The following is a 14,859-nucleotide window of genomic DNA, read 5'->3' as shown; positions in this document are numbered from 1 at the left end:
ATTCAAATAATTGGCAAATTGAACCTCTGAGGAAAGGTTAAATGAGTTTGCATTGTTTACCCAGAGAAAGAAAGGCCAAAGGTCTACTTGATCCTTGTCTTTAAGAATTTAAAGTTGGTATCTGACCAGATAGTCTGCATCCTCATAAAACAAAACTAACTCCCTGTCCCCCTAAAATAAAGAATTCAGGAGTTAAGATGGAATAAGAAACTCAGATTCAAAACAGCAAGAATTTCTTGACTCAAGAGTAATTAAGGTTTGCAAAGTACATCACTGGTAGTAAAATTTCTGTTCCTAGTGATCTGTAAAACACAAGCGCAATGCCATTCATGATCAGAAGTTATGTTTATAAAATGGTGGCTGAAAACCCATGAATGTAAATCATTAATGTGAATAGACCTGTCTCATCTCAGTCGTTGCTGCTGCAGCTGCTTCTTAGACTAGGATTTGATTAGCTGGGGGCTATGCCAGACTGTCTCAACCCTAAACTGGCTCAAGGGAAGCTGAGAGGATCCCCACCCATAACCATATTTTTCACCTGCGGGCTGTATCAGTTAGTTTTCACTGCATAACAAAACACACCAAAATTCAGTGGCATAAAATAATTATTTCCACATGTGGGCTTGGGTGGCTCTGCTTCAAGCAGCAGCTGGTGGATTGGCTCTGCTTCATGAATGTTCATTGTTGAACCCAGGGAAAGGGGAAAAGGCAATGCAGGAAAAAGCCCTCCGAGTGGTGATGGTGAGTGACGTGCAAAACAGCAAGCACGCCCCACTGCACACGCCCATTTTAGGCCCTCGCTCGTAGTGCATCTGCCAACATCTCATTGGTCAAACTCAAAGGCAAGGGAAAGTACACTCTGCCTTTTGTGGGAGGCACTGCAAAGAGACACAACAAGAGTGTGGATGCCAAAAGGAGTGAAGGATTAGGGCCAATAATCCCACCTCTCTTGCAGAGAGAGGAAAAGTCAATTTACACGGGTAACTTAGACCTAGAAGACTTGGCACTGCGGTGCTGGTTGTTACCAGATAGTTCGTGTTCACATGCATTCTTGCCTGAACTAAGCTCGTTTCCCCATATTGACCATAGACATGAACTTGCTCTTTGATACTGCTTTAGAAGGGGGATGACCAGAGGCCAGGATGTGAGCCAAGGATTACTCGAGGCTAGAGAAGCATGTCTACCTTTCCCCTTCATATTCCCCCAAAGCAAAAACACATCCACCTCCTATATTTTCAATCTGAGTGAAAGACATCACAACATACCCAGTCATCTGATCCAGAAGCCTGAACTTCACCCAGATTCCTCCTTTGTCTTCATCCCTCATACATTTTTTTTCAAATTTATTTTTTCAATTACAGTTGACATACAATATTATATTAGATTCAGGTGTACAACATGGCGATTAGATATTTATATACCTTACGAAGTGATCACCCTGATAAGCCTAGTGTCCATCTGGTACCATGCACAGTTTAACAATATTATTGACCGTATTCCCTATGCTGTACTTTACATCCTAATGACTATTTTTCTAACTGGCAATTTGTACTTCTTAATCCCTTTCACCTTTTCACTCAGCCCCCCAACCCCTTTCCCATCTGGTGACCATCAATTTGTTCTCTGTACGAGTTTGTCTCTGTTTTGTTTGTTTCTTAGATTCCGGATACAAGTGAAATCACATGGTATTTGTCTCTACATCTGAAATGACACATTTGTACTCTCCAACTCCCTCTGCTACCTTCCTCATTGAGACCCTCCTTGTCCCTCACTTGGATTACTCCACTGACCCTAAATTGGTCTGCCTGCCACTGTCCCTCACTTCCTCAGTTCATTGACTCCACTGCAGTCAATTTCCTTTGAAAAAAGAAAATTAAATCATGTCAAAACCTGCTTATGCAAAAGTCAAAAGATAGATATCTTCCCCCCCACACACAAAAAAGACAAATCCCCAAATCCTATCATGGCATTCAAGGAACTCCAAAATCTTGCTCCCTTTCCAGCTTCATCTCATTTCAACTCACTTGTGCTCCAATCACACTGGCTACACATTTACACATGCCACTCACTTTAATAAATTATTATATGTGTCCCTGCTATTCTCTATGCCTGGAATACCCTTCCATAGGTCCTCTGCCAGACTGAAATTTCTAATTATCACCATCAAACATCACCGTTCTTTCAAAATTAAGCATCCTCTCCCATGGTGCTTTGTTCGTCATGGTATCATAGTGTAGACTTTACATAAATGTGCATGCATTGATTACTCACAGAAACCCCAAGAAGCTAAAGAGCATCAGCAACTTGTACAATGCAGAAAACTTTCCAGAAAGTACTTAGCCTGGAAGCTGATCTTTCCCTTCCTGAGATCCAGGGTGTTCTACAGAACCCCTAATACCACTAAATTTCAGTATAGACAAGGAATCTATATGACTGTAACAGATGGTAATGCAGAGCTGGGCCATATGGTCCAGCACTGCATACACTTGTGCAATAGCAGATTAGACACAATAATAGCTTGGGGTATAATAAAATATCTGGTGAATCTTGAGAGCAATGACAGAAAATGATAATTCTGGTAATGGTATGTTAGTCTCGGAATAAAAAAGGAAGCAAATGGCTTAACACGGGACCAATTTTGGACACCAAAGGAGCTGAGAAGACACACTTACAGCCTGGAGATAAGCTGAGAAAAACCGGACCCCACCATGATGGGAACATCCCTTCGGGTGACCCTGCTGACATGACTGCTTATGCTATAATTAAATTTTAGTTAGCTCTGCATATTAGTTATGGCTGTTATTAAACTTTAATACTGTGTATAATGTATACTCAACAGTAAACATTTATTTATTGGTATTGTTTAGTATATCTTGTCTAATATATTTTTAAGTTGTGGGTTCAATCAGGCTATTCAATCCTTTTCATTGTTTCTATTAAGTCCTGGGTAGAAAATCCTGTTGAATTTTACCAAAGTTAGAATGGACCCAGCTCTAAGTTAAAATAATAATTTAATGGTCAGGGCACACAGACTCAATGATACATCATTACAGAATGAGGTGGCTGAACAATGTGTTTCTTTTTTGGGTGGGCCACATGGAATGACAGTTCCTAATACAGTATCGTAAAGTTCTTTATAATTCTATTCAGTTGTGAGAGCTGCAAAACAAGACGCCATATTGTATCCACTGCAGAACCCAGTGCTGTGTCTGGCACTCAATTAAATAGTCAGTCAGTGCTCACTTGGCACCAGAAAGATGCCCATTGATGCACCATGGTCTGGACTGAAAATCGATGTGCTTCATCGAGGGTGATGCCAGGCTGCTCCTTGGAAAAGAGTCTCCAGGTGTTCCTGTGTTGTTATACCTAGGGAACGGAGCATGGGGTGGGCAGAGTGCCTATAGCAGAGATTTCACTACTTTGTCACAACATACTTTAGCACATTTCTCCCAGAGTCATGGATAATGAAAAGCAAATGGTATGTGTCCGAAACAACAGTGTCCAGGCACACAGAGTTGAATAAGGTGAAGTAGCCCAGAATTTTCATTCTGCCTGTGGATTATTTTTCCCCCCTTCTTATTCTTTAGTTAATCCACCTAGCTGAGCGAAATTATGTGTCACAGGCATAGCAGTAAATCCAAGTGTTTCTATCCAGCACCATTTTTTTTTGTATTGTAAAGCCTACTTTTTTTCTTAACATGTAGCATTAATACTTGATTTATTTTCAGCCTTATGTAGTGAGTAATCTCAAAGTCACTATTCTGTTTAGTGGAAGGCAGAGGGAACTTGAAATTGGCACTAAACTTGCATGGGATTAGCTGAGAAATCGGCTGTACTTTCTATTCCAGCTCACGCAGGTTGCTCCCCAGGTCAGTAACCATAAAAGACCCATTGATAGCAACTCCTTTAATGTCAGTGGCATTTTCCATAGCAATAACAATAACATACAATCACTCAAGCCAAAAAGAACAGAGCATCTGTGATATAAGATAACATCAGATTGTACCAGAGTGAACATTTGGCCTAGTGTCACTTGCTTGGATCCAAATGTTTCAGCCAACTTGCTTTAAGATGCTAATGCCATTTACTGTGGGTGGAAGGACAGAGTTGAGACTTCCTTTTGTGTTTCAGAGGTTTGTTGGAGAAACACTGGATGTCAAGGCTTCACGTGGGACAAAACACTGGATGTTTTAAAAGAGCTCTATGTATGTATTAATACTAGTCTAAGAAGACCCTTGTACTCAATGTTTTTTAAATTAGCTGAAAGTAAATTAAAAACAAATGCTGTGTTTATCAATTTTCTTACATTTCCCAGGATATCCAGATTTTGAGTGTGCAATTCAATTCAGTAAGTATTTATTGGGCACCCATGTCAGAAGTGCTGTGGTAGAAGATTCATGGTAATACAGAGAGAAAGTTACCAGACAGAAGAGGGAGGGAAAGTGAACAAAATACTATAAGAGGTGGCAAAATGTTGGGGGTGGAGATTAAAAATGCTTTGCAATAGGGTTCTGAGTGACAGAATACCCACTTGGCAAGAAGGAGCAAAGACTCAAACAGCCGTTGGTCATCTGCTCTTTGCAGTCATCAATATTTGACATGAACGAACGAATGAATGAATGAATGAACCAGTGATGTGTATGGATGTTGACCTATGGAAATTGGGAGAGGAGGACATTCCAGAGGGAGAAAAAATATGGGCAATGACACAGCAGCAAGAAAATTCATGGTAATACTGGGAGACAACAAATGGTTTTGTATGATTTGAGGAAGTTTCCGTAGGCTAGGTGTGGCTCAGGTACACTGAAGTCATGCTCTGTCAGGACTATGAAGTCCAGATAAGAAACATATATTTAATTCAGGGGTAGCAATCAAAATTGGAAATGATGTGATCCGAATAGGATTTCAGGAAGATGAATGTAATCTTGCCGTGAAGTACATGGCTTTGTGTCAGAGAGACTTGGGCCCCAAAACTAGTTCCACCAGTTATAAACTAAAGGACCCAGCGCATATTACCTAATCTCTCAGAGCCTCAGAATCTTCATCAGTAAAATGGAGATAATTAGGAGTTGACCGGTTAGCTCAGTTGGTTAGAGAGCATCATGCTGATAACAAGGTTGCTGGTTTGATCCTCACATGGGCTACTGTAAGGTGTGCCCTCCCTAAAAAAGTCAACTATGCCATTGTAGCATGAAAGCAATGTGTAGCTGATGATCATGGCTGTTCCCCAATTAAAAAAAAAAAAAGAAAACAAATAAATAAGTAAAATGGAGATAATTAGCCTACCTTGAATGTGTACATCTATGGATGTGCAGAATACTAACTCCAGAATAATAGCAACCTCAACGAAGACGAAGTAGGAAATGGATGTGGGGTGGGGGAGGGGTACAAAGGAAACTTCAGCTTTTACTGAAGCAAATACAGCCAAGGGTTAGTGTCGTCAAATCGAGGCATTGAGAACACTTATATTACTTTCAACTTTTCTAAATGTTTGAGATATTTCATAAAAAAAAAAAAAGAATCCCAACTTGCAGTCATGGTGGTTGGACATAATATTTATCGTGTGTGTGCTACAGGCCCTTGCACACAGCAAGGTTTCATGAATGAAAGCTATTTCATCATTGCTTTTACAATGTTACAATGAGGGTAGTGAAACAGAAAATGTAGGATGAAAAGAAAAATAGCACCATAAAATTATAGGGCAGCGAGGACTTTCACTTATCGTGAAGAGAGAATGACAGGAACTAGGTTTGTCCTCCCACTTAAAATAGCTAAAAAAAAAAAAAAAATTTGACAAATCTAGGAAACAAAATTTGGCAAGAGAGTGGAGACCAGACAGTGAAGGGCAGCGTTCCCAGAAAGATGGAACACAAACGAGGTGAATGAACCCCGATGGTTGCCCCAGTTTACTGCTTGGACTTTCCAGGTCTTGGAGCAGAACATGGAACTCAGGTGGCTGCCAGTGGTCTCCTTGCATTGAGGAGACAAACACAGGCATCCAGGGAAACTAAGTTCCCAAACTGCTAGAGCTTGCATGGGAGAATCCCTGAGAAGAGAGAGCTGCACAGACAGCACTCTGGGCATCTATGGAGGATATCCCTTGCCTAGTCAGCTGAGTAATGATCGGCATCTACATGTAAGAAAACTACCCAAGGCTGGGAAAAGACCCATCTGAAAGGATTAGAGGAAAACAGCCCTTAAGATTTCACACAGGGCCAGGAAGATTGCATGCTCTCACCGGCAAGAATAGAAAATGTTGTCATTCACAAGGCATAGAGTGCTCAGAAGGGTTTTACTTGACTAGTGGGGAAAAATTAATCCCGCACTAAGTGCTGCCTGGTGGTGCCTGACAAAGCTTTACAGCAAGACTCACAAGAATCAAACCGTTTCCAATTTCCAAGTAACTTAACCATATTCCAGAACAAAGCTCGCAAATATTTATGGGAATATAAAAATATACAGAGCCCAACAAAGTAAAACTCACAATATTTAGGGACTAAGCTAACAAAAGATACATAATACTTGTATATAATAGTTCCTCCTTATCTGAGGGCTATGACCCCCAGTAGATGCCTGAAACCACAGATAGTACAAAACTATATATATATACATATATATATATATGCACTATATTTTTTCTATACATATATACCTATGATAAAGTTTAATTTATAAATTAGGCACAATAAGAAATTAACAACTATGAATAAAATAGAACAATCGTAATGATATAAGGTAATAAAATTATGTGACTGTGGTCTCTCTCTTTCAGAATATTTTATTTTTGTACTCACCCTTCTTCTTCTTGTGATGATGTGAGCGAATAAGATGCCAAACCTATTCCTGAATGTGTGTAGCCACTCCTTACTTGCAGTAAATGGCTCGGTGTCACTCATTTCAGGGGAATCTCTGGCTGAAGCCTTCCTATAGGTTTAATGCTACACGTTGCCATCAATCAGAACATGTTTTCTGTTCATGTCTTACAGCCACAAATTTAGTGCCTGTCTTATCCTAAATGCTTATGCGCCGTGGCTGTAACTTTTGCAGTCTGAGGTGCGCAGCAAAACTATCACGGATTTCTTTTTCTTTCTTCACAATTTTGCCATAAAAGATTAGTTTTCACTGTAGAGCTTAGCAACTTCAGTGCACTTTTTTTTTCTTTCTTTCCTTATTAAGTTAAGCACTTTCTCCTTTTCACGGAAAGAAAGCACTTTACGGCTTCTCTTTGGTGTATCTGAGTTGCCAGCTGTATCTTGCCCTTTGGGGCCATTATTAAGTAAACTAAGAGTTTCATGACCACAAGCACTGCGATATCACATCAGTAGATCCAATAAGCAAGCCGGCTCGGCTACTAAATGATGAACAGGCTGGAAGTGTCTACAGTGTGGAGACACTGGACCAAGGGAGGGCTCATGTACTGGGCGAGATGGAGCAGATATCGCGAGATTTCGTCACGCTACTCAGAATGGAGCACAATTTAAAACTTATGACTTGTTTAATTCTGGAAATTTCTGTTTAATATTCTCAGACTGAGGTTGACCCATTGGTAATGGAAACCCTGAAAAGCGAAACTGCGAATGAGGGGACACTATTATGCTGAAAACTACAAATTATTGTTGAGGTAAATTGAAGCAGACTAGAAAATGCGATATAATATGCCCATAGAACTGAAGGCTTGGTATTTTTAATATATCAACTTTTCTCCTACTTTATCAACACAATCCCTGTTAAAATCCATGAAATTGTGATGGAAATGCAGTGTACCTAAAATAGCCAATACCACTTTCAAACTAAAGAACAAAGTTTACACTACCTAATCTCAAGATTTATCATGAAGTTACAGTAATCAAGACGATGTCATATTAACAACAACGTAGACAAATTTGATCAATTGTACAAAATAGAGTCCAGAAACCAAACTTGAGAGATTCACACACACATGGTCAATTGATTTCAACAAAGTGGAGGAAGAGTTTTATTAGTTTCCCAGAAATGGTGTGGAACAATTCATTATTCTTATGCAAAAGAAAAAAAAAAGGAATTCTGATAGATACCTCCAATCATATACAAACATCTGGACTTCCTGTAAGGAGGAGGAAGAAGAGGAGGAAGTGGAGGAGGAGAGGAGGGTGGTGGGGAGAGGAGAGATGCTTTTCCCATTTTTTGGTGTTTATTATGGTCAGGAGACACTTTCTATAGCTTTAACCCCCCTCAGCTTCCACTTATAATTATTTTTGGGAGCCAAGATCAATGGAGGAAATGTGAGCCTTTCCAAGAAAAAAGGTCATTTTGAACCATCTCCTCTTGTCTTTTCTGTGGATTTTGAAGGTCATGCCAGCCAGTTTCTGCTTCAGTTATGACAAAGTTAGGGCTGCCAGGGAGGCCCAGCCACCCACGCCTCTGTCAAGGGTCACTCCAAGCAATAAAACTGCAGCCCAACACTGGTTCCTTGTCTCCAGCCTGTCGAGGGTCAGGCTGTATTGTCTTGTCCTAAAGACCCCAGGCTACTGTGCAGTTTGTGTTCTTCTATCCGGCGTTAGTTGATTTTCAAGTTTGTTCAACACCGTAAGCTGACTTTTTTTGCTGTTAGCGGGTGGCTGGCTGCCTCGCAGAGAAGCAGAGTGTTATGTTGGGAAGAGCATGGACTTTGATTGAGACAGACCAGGGCTCACGTGTGTGCCCTTCCTCTTACATACTGTGGGGAAGGGTTTTAACTTCTCTGAGCCAAGTTCTAGCTCTTTATCTATAAAATAGAAATAAGTAATATCTATTTTTGTTTGTGCATACATTAAACTTAGAAACTCTATGAGTATCTATCATCTATTATCTATCTATTGATCTATCTAAAATCTATCATTCATCTATCTATCTCTATTGATCTATCTAAAATCTATCTATCTTCATCAAATTGAAGTATAGTGGCATTGTGGGTATGCAGTCAATGCTAGCTGTTATTAGTATCCTCTTTTCACATTTTAAAATTTACTTATAATCCAAAATGTACTCCCCAGATCAGAAGTATCTGTATCACCTGGGACCACATTAGAAATGCAAATTATCCTGCTCAGCTCTACTAAATCAGAAACTCTGTGGGTGGGTGGGTGAGACGCAGGCATCTGCATTTTACCAAGTTCTCCAGGTAATTCTGCTGCACGCTGAAGTCTGAGAGCCACTGCTCTAGACTATTGGGCTTGTTAAAGTAATCGAGTAAAAAAGGGTGGGCTTTCTCATGCTTTGTAATTCTCACTGGGTTTGCGATAGCTGAGGTTCCCACTCTGTAGAGTCAGCCATAGGTGCCCCTTATAGAACATATTACACTGATACAAATTCTTTATTATTAATATTTAGCTGGCATTGACTGCCTGTTTTATGCTGTGCAAAGGTTTTAAGCGATGGATTTTAATGCCTTAGGTTATTAAGGCCATTTCATTTGCATTTCTCTATATTTCCAGACTAATTTCTATGCCCTCAGAGGGCAGGGACACAGGGTATCACGTGGCATTTGCATATGCCATTGTGCCAAAGACATTATTGCCACCTGCTAACTTATTGATTGATAGGAGCTGACCGATTTTTCTTGTTCTTTCTCAGAAATGAGAAATTTCTGAAAAAAATGTTTCTCCCTTTCTACTTTGATGGTTTGAAACATGATACCAAGTGACATAGCCGAGTCCACTCTTTCTTTTTTAAACCTTTTATCCTTTCTACCGTCATCCTAAATCCTTGCTTTCTACTTACCTTTGGATTTGTCCTTGAAATATGTCTGCTTGTGTAGTATCTTGGCTTCTGGGGTGGTACGTTGGGCTTCTCAACTTCATCTGATTTCAGTTCCGTGCCATAAATAATAGCCATTTTAGCTATGAATAGCTCCTTTCCTCATAACTTCATCTTATATTTATTGCCTAAAATGATAGATTGAAAGTCATCACCTAGCAACTGGCCCATTTTTCTCTTGTGGTCTAGTTACTTGTAATGACTGACTATTGCTATGGTACCCTGGCTCGTGCTGGTCAAAATGGATATAATGGGTCTATAAATAGAGGTCCATTTACATACTCTTAAGATTGTCAGTGCAACTTACTGAAAGGAGGAGTTCACGTGCACAAAATACTTGGTCTATCAATTTATTTCTTACACTCTTAAGAGGAGTAGCCGATTCCAGCCTGTCTAGAATTTTATACTCACAGCACTTTATTCGTTCTGTTATCTCAAACCCCAGATCTCCTGTTGGAGACTGGCTTTTGTGTCTCTGTGAAGAAAGCAACCCAGAACTGAAAGCAAGAAAGAACACACAAATTTTTATATTGCTTTATGTGCATTTCTCATCTAGTGCTCTTGTCACACCCACAAAAATTAATGCTTTGTACTTTAAAAGAGCCTTTCATCCAAAAACCTCAAAGAACTTTATAAATAAGTAAGCATGATTATCCACATTTATAGGTTAGAAATGATGCACAAAGCTGTTAAAAGTACAATGTGTGTTGGTGCCAAACTCAAGAAGAAGCTCGTTTTAATTAAATGCCTATAAAATTAGTTTATTTGGTGTTTAAAAATATGTATACTAGGTTCCTCTAGGCTTCCACAGACCACAGATATTAACAAAGTTATAATAATGGTAAGCCCCAATTTTTCTGGTTCTTCCCTCTTATGTAATTCAGTATCTCAGCTTCCTGCCAAGGCCCCTGCTTGTATCTGGCTATCCCCAAGTGGCACCTTTTCTATGCTCCTGGGCCACCTATGCCTGCTGGGCCTTCTCTGCTTCACTGATGATCAGTTTCTAATCAGGCGCTGGAATGCAGTATATCCCCAGGGCTCTGCCAGACACCTTCACAAAGGTAACCGTGACCCCGGGTGCCTAAGCTTCACAGTACCCAGTGACCTGTGGTGACATGGGAGGGAAGGCCCTCTTCCTTTTGTGTCATGTTCTGTGAAGACGCAGTCCAAGACAGAGCATCTTGAGCACTAGTGTTTTGTTTGTGGCTTTTCTTTCCATGAGTTCTATCGCTTTCTACTTTTCCACCTGGAGAGCTGGACTCAGAGATGAGGACTGATCACGGACCTCACTTTGGATGCAGAACTATGCATCTTCAGTGCTCTTATCCAGGTTCTGTGGCAATTTTATGCTCAACAGGAGAATCCCAAAGCCTAGCTGATACTAGGTCCTGGAGAAGAGGGGCTGCTTTCCTCTTGTTCATGGGTCAGCCTCCCAGGATACACCCCAGAGTGGATGTGGGGAGTCATAGCACCTCAACACCAGACAAAGCCACTCTATGACAGGATGTATTGGGTCAGCCAGACCACTCTGTAATCACACTGGAACACAGAGAAAAATGTGAACATTGTCCAAGCCACAAAAAAGGCCAACCATTTTAGCTACAAGAGAGAGATGCTGTCAGGAAGAGGCGACAATCCTATGATTGGGTATCTGAATCTGTCTTATCTAGAATTAGAGAGCAATGAGGTGAGGCGAAAGCTGTAATTGATGCAGAAGCTGCTTTCGCCTCACTTTCTGACAGCATCCAATTCAGAGCAAAGCCCCTCCCATCTCGACCCCCTCCCTGAATTACCCATCATGCCCCCAAACCCTAAAAATAAGCCCTCTCTCACATCCCCTTACTGAGACTCTTCAGGGGCACATGCTTGTTCCACTATAATGAGCGATAAACCCAACTGTTCAAGGACAGCTGTGTTTCTGGAGGTTTTTGGCTGGAGGACATTGCCACCCAAGTGGACTTAGTAATGTGCTCTCTTCCCCTCTGGCATATTGTTGGGTTTGGCCAATGAGAGGAAGATAAAAGTGCAGGAGAAGGCTGAGGTCAAGGCGTTTATTTCCCCATCCTCCTCCCTCCAGCCACTGCGTCCTCTTTCCACGTTCCACACCCTCAGTGTTGTTAGCTCTGAGACCACGGACCGGACCTTGCTAGTTTCCCTAAATTTGGACCGTGCTTTTGTGAATTGTGTCTTTATGAAAAGCTCTTCTACGATGCCATTTGAGACTGCTGTCGATTTGGTGCTGGGACCAAACCTTTCTTACTGGGTTCTCCTCATTACGCTCTGCCCCTTTTCTCTTAGGATGGGTTCTTTCTGAGAAATATTTCAGCCCTCTTGCAAACAGACCTCCGGCTTGCCTGCTGCCCCAATTTGTCAGGCATCTTCCAGAAGCATACTTGACGAGGTTTCCCTTTTGCTGCCCTATCAAGCTGAATTAATAGGTTTAGAAAAGACCTTCAGAAATTATTAAATTTTAAGATCAGCACACTGACAGGCCTTTCCTTTTCTGACTGCTATGTCAGAAAACTGAACACCCGTTGAGGAAATCAATTTCCAGAGGAAAAAAATTAGGATTATGAAGACATAATGTGTATTGAACAAACCCATTTTTGCTATAAAGAAAATACAAAAAAATATTAAGCAAACACATCCGTGACTCTAACCATGGATTGCCTAAGAGATCACCCTTAATTAACACATTTTAAGATGTTAAGCATTTTAACACTTTTTATTTCCTTTTAAAAGTAATAACAGATTGATTATAAAGCCCAGGGAATACGGGTGGCACATTTCCTTTCATGGAATTTACTCCACAAGGAGATGCAGACCCTGACGCAGCATTTAAAGTTTTAGCAAATGATTTGTTCTCCTTGTGACTTAGTGTGGCTTTATCATTGTTTTACCAAAAATGATGCACTTCCTTGTAGACTATGTGATTGGAAAAGCTTTCCTGCAGATGCAATCGTTTCAAAATTACATGTTGGGGCTACATTTCTTTGTTCCCATGGGAATACATACATCTTCACTTGTATAACGTAAGTCAGTATGAAAATAAAATTTGCTTAAAGGAAATTGCTTCATAGCTATGCTTCGGAAGTGCGCCGAGTCCAGCAGTCAGCTCACCAGTGTTATTAGCAGAATCCCGTGACCCCAACGGCTCTTTCGGGGAAGACTGAGGATGATAGTCTTAGAGGGTTTTAGAAAAGGAAATACATAATAGTTTCTGAAATATTTTAGTTGCAATTTAAAAAGAAAGGAGGAGGAGGAGAACAAGGGAATCCCCTCCTAATGTGTTACCTACAGGAGCCAGCTTTATTTTAAATAAGCACACATGGGTAAGGGGGGGAGGGGGGTGGTAGATGAGGGAAAAGGGGGTCAAATATATGGTGATAGAAAAAGAACTGACTCTGGGTGGTGAACACACAATGTGATATGTAGATGATGTATTACAGAATTGTACACCTGAAATCTATGTAACTTTGCTAACCATTGTCACCCCAATAAACTTTAATAAAATAAATAAGCACATATATTATGTAATTTAAATAAATACATCTATTATGAAGATGAAAAATCTTGCATGAATGAAAGATTCAACGTGGGGCCTTCAAGGAAATTTCAGGTATGTAGTGGGCTGCTTTGGACCATGCTCTCAGGCCCTGAGGGAACATTTAGACTTTCAGATCTGGTATCACACAATACCTACAAGTTACACCCATGAGACAGAGGGGGATCAGTTCATCTGAGATTTTGAGACTCACAAGTGACTCACCAGCTGTGTGAGGCAAGTTTTTAACCCCTGTAAGCCTCAGTTTCCTCATCTGGGAAAACCAACTATACACTGAGCTCGTAGAGTTCTTGTAAATTAAATGTGATACATACTTCCAGAGCTTAGCACAGCTCCAGGCTCAATATATGCTGGCTATGACTATTCTTATAATTATTGCCGATATCTTAGTTTAATATTTTCATTTGAAAACTAATATTTCTTATAAACCATGGAGGGGGCTTAAAGTCATCTTTAAGATGTCATCTTTAACCAGTCTACGTATTCTTTGCAAATTTTCTAGGAGCACATAAAATATTTCCCAAATAATTAAAACACATCAATTTAATTAATTGTAACTTTTGGAGGAGTATGTACGGCATGCCAATGTAAAAATAAGCCCAATCCTTACCTTTCTGGTTAATTGATTTTGACAAGATGCCAAAGCAGTTCAATGGAGAAAGTAGTCTTTTAAACAAATGGTTTTGAGACAACTAAATATCCACGTGAAAGACAATGAAATTGGACTCCTACCTCACATCATATACAAAAGGGAACTCAAAGTGGATCATAGACCTACCTACATGTAGGAATATAGACAAAAATATTGTGATAACTAACTATGGTGCCAGTTGGGTACTAGGCTTACTGTGGCGATCACTTCGTAAGGTATGTAAATGTCTAATCACTCTGTGCTATGCCTGACACTAATATATTGTATGTCAACTCTAACTGAAAAATAAATTTTAAAAAGTCTTTGAAGCTAATATAGGAGTGAATCTTCATGGCCATGGCCAACAGTTTCTTGGATAGTACAGCTATAAAATAACAGAATGTGTGTATACATACATGTATACACACACACACACACACACACACACACAGGGTGCCAAAAAATGTATACACATTTTAAGAAAGGCAAAAAAAACCTGTACTAAAATTGTAATAATATATACCAATAGCAAAAAACATGAATACAAGTCATGTGTATATATTTTTTGGCACCCTCGGTATATATATATATCTCCAAGATGTACCACCCTGACATGTAGAGTATTTTGAGTTAAAAATAATCAAGGCTAGGAAAACTAAAAAAGATATTTAACCTCCTCCTTTACTGCCTAAAAGAGCCGAAGGACCTGCTCCAGGAAGGGAGATCTTATCACCGACAACTATACATTCATCTGAACTGGAGATGCTAGACAGGGAGGAACCTAGCAAAGCCCATTTGATCAAAGTCCTCCCTGTCTCATTGTTTCAAGATGGCCCAACAAACATTTGTTTACTAAACATTAACTCTTTTTCATTCCCTTGTACATTTG

This window comes from Hipposideros armiger, unplaced genomic scaffold (assembly GCF_001890085.2).
Source record: "Hipposideros armiger isolate ML-2016 unplaced genomic scaffold, ASM189008v1 scaffold_65, whole genome shotgun sequence".
In the NCBI taxonomy this organism is placed as follows: Eukaryota; Metazoa; Chordata; class Mammalia; order Chiroptera; family Hipposideridae; genus Hipposideros; species Hipposideros armiger.
This window is presented reverse-complemented; position numbering follows the sequence as displayed.